This window comes from Octopus bimaculoides, chromosome 7, assembly GCF_046866305.1.
Source record: "Octopus bimaculoides isolate indiv1 chromosome 7, ASM4686630v1, whole genome shotgun sequence".
In the NCBI taxonomy this organism is placed as follows: Eukaryota; Metazoa; Mollusca; class Cephalopoda; order Octopoda; family Octopodidae; genus Octopus; species Octopus bimaculoides.
Window position 1 is genome coordinate 44,861,905 of NC_142934.1, and position 3,360 is coordinate 44,865,264.

A 3,360-nucleotide genomic window follows, 5' to 3' on the forward strand; every position below is an offset into this window, starting at 1 on the left:
AAATAACGATCTCCTCCAAGAAAGCCAATGTATCTTCCATTCAGAAGGTGGCATTACTGACATATATTTTGCAATGAGGCGGGTGACATATATAAACAGCAAAATATTTGTTCACCTTACAACATCGTGTATAGTGGTGCTTTGTGGAGAATCTTTGCTAAATATGGTTTTCCACCCATCTTCGTGTGTCTTGTACGCCAGTTTGTAGTAGTATGCTGGTGAGTGTTAGAAACAGTGGAGCTGTATATGTGAAGTTGTTCTGTAATAAATTGTATGAAACGTGATTTACGTCTTAGTACTCACCCTCTTCAGTATCATGTTTTTTTACTGTGTTATTAGAAAAGTTCTTACGAAAACTTCCACCTGAACTTGAAAATGGATCAAAATATGATGGTAAATTGTTTGAATTTTGTTTGCATAATTTTGCTTACAGATAAAATTCAGAGTTATGTATGTGTCTAAACTGCTATTCGGAGATTATTGCGGATTACTTGCTCAAGATGAGGCCAACATATATATGCCGGTCGATTTGCGAAGGCATACAACAACTTCCTGGAACAAAAGTAAACTAGACCTAGCAGGAAATGTAAATAATTTTGAATATCTTTAGATTCCACTACCGTCAAATGCTTGCAATAATGCTGAGATGTTATCGGGTATTGGCAAAGTGAGCGCAGTTTTTGGAAAATTATGGTAGCCCAGGTATTTATTTTAGTAACAGAATTAAATGAATTTCACAATGTTGCCGTCTTTCACACTCTCCAGTATTCTGCTGGAATTCTTGCTAAAAAAACTTACTCATTCCGTGTCTTGCATAACGGTGATTCTAAATATAAATTGACAGGATAGAATTTCCGATACAAAGCTTCTCGCAAATCCGGCTACATCAGGGTGGGCATGTCAAAGTCCAAAACCCTAGACTGCCAACAACAATCTTACATTCCGAGCCGCAAGCCGAAGTGTAGTGTTGTTGTATCATTGAAAAGAAACAAAAATATACTTAGAGCAGATGTAAAAGATTGCAACATCAACCCAAAGCCATAGAATGGTCTTGTTCGAGATAGGTCTGCACGGATGAACTGTATTACCAGTGGCTCCAAGGTATTTGCTTCATTACAAATCTATGTTTGAGTCCAAAATGGAAGCCAACAAATTACACCTTTGCAATCCTGATCGAAAAGAACATCAGTGTATATTCTGCGAGAAGAGGCTCAGTCAGGTTCAGAAGAATTCATAAACAAGCAGTTAACGTCTGTTTCCGCTTTATTATTATTATTGTTATTCTTCTTCTTCTTCTTCTTCTTCTTATTATTATTATTATTATTATTATTATTATTATTATTATTATTATTATTATTATTTTTATTATTATTATTATTATTATTATTATTATTATTATTATTATTATTATTATTATTATTATTATTATTATTGTTCAGTAGTTTTATTTTTATAACGTGCTTTCACTTCACTACCGAGCGCAGCTCTGTGCGCCTTGGGTATGTGCTGTGGTTTGCTGTGGTCCTCTTATGGTTACTGTATTGAAAGTGTTTTGCGTAGGATGTGTGCAGTGCCCAGTAGTGCAATTTTCTGTATGTTATATATATTTGCAAGTCCTGGTGTTTTTGTTATGTATTTGTCTGAATATTTTTTTTATTATACCTAAGGCACCTACTATGATAGGAATTGTTTCTGTTTTTAGATTCCACATTCGAGTTGCCTCTATTTCCAGGTCTTTGTATTTTGAAAGTTTTTCCATTTCTTTTAGAGAAACGTTGTCATCTGCTGGTATTGATACATCAATTAGAAAGCATTTTTTTTCTTCATGATCTTTGACAACTATATCTGGTCTATTTGCCTTAATTTCTCTGTCTGTGTGTATTGGCATATCCCAGACTATTGTTGCTTTCTCGTTTTCTGTGACCTTTTCTGGCGTGTGTTTATACCATTTTTTTTCTGTTGTTATTCCATAGTGTTGGCATAGTTTCCAGTGTATGTAGGTATCAGCGCTGTCATGTCTGTGAATATATTCCTTCTTAGCCAGGACTGGGCAGCTAGAGATAATATGATTTATTGTTTCTTGTCCATCTCCACATATTCTACAGTTACTTGTTATGTTTCTTTTCATTTATTCTACAGTTACTTGTTATGTTTCTTTTCATTTATTCATTATTATTATTATTATTATTATTATTATTATTATTATTATTATTTTCATCATCATTTTACATAGTAATCTAGCCTTTTACCGTTGGTGCCTGGTCATCGTCTAATTCAACGGATGAGCTATCATATACATACATTATACGTTCAAATACGCGTGCATGTTTATGTGTGTGCGCACGCGTTTATGAGAGTACGTGGTATGAAGCAATGTTTAAATCGAATTTGAAAATAAACTAGCTCCGCTTCTTTTCTTCCCTCCTCCTCCCCTTCCTCCTCGGCCTCCCCCTTTCTTCGTCTTCTTCTTCAGTCGTCGTCTTCTTTATATGTACTCTTGTGTATTAAATCAGTCAGCAATCTGCTTTACCAAACATAAAAACCTAATTTTTATATTTCAGTCCCAAAGGTGTTTCCTCCAATCACATATCAAACCTTCCTACCCGTTGTGAAACCCAGTTAACCAAATGACATGTGCAGATTGCATCTTACAATCTAACATAGCCAAATACTGATGAAACGCCGAAGTCACAATCCATAAAATCATTCAAATAATACATATTAGAAGCTTAACATAAGATGGAAGATTGGCAGACTCGCTAGATCGTCTGGCATAGTACCTCTTATGTTTGTTCCGATTGACTATGTCAGTTTTCCTTTTCATCACTCAGCTGCCAGTAGAATAACGTTCCAGTCTTCTGGTTTTCATGATATTGACAAACTCTTCTCCTCTCGTAATCCTTGGCCTTCTAATGTAGATAGATTAGATCAATAGAAATTATATCAATAGTAAAACAGGAACCGAAAATTGTGGCTCACGTGCAACAAACCAAAATTTACCTAGATTTACTGGTGATAACTTTCCAAACGGTGATAACCACTATTGCTACAATTTTATTCAGATATTCAGGCTAAGAACGTCCTAAAATATTAATGAACTTGGGAATGCATGACTCCAAGTTAAACATAAACGGCATTTGAAATAGCTTTAATGATCGAATGTTAAACTCGCACACACTTCACTCTCTAACATAGCGTGCATAGTCGCACACATATAATTGTGTGCGTAATTATTTAAATCTGAGGTTCAAACAGAGAGATTTCAATAAATAGAATATTACTAATCTACGTAGCACGGTTGAGTACTTTTTCGCTTAATTGGAATTCACACCACTTTCAAACTACGGTCATAATTGCCGA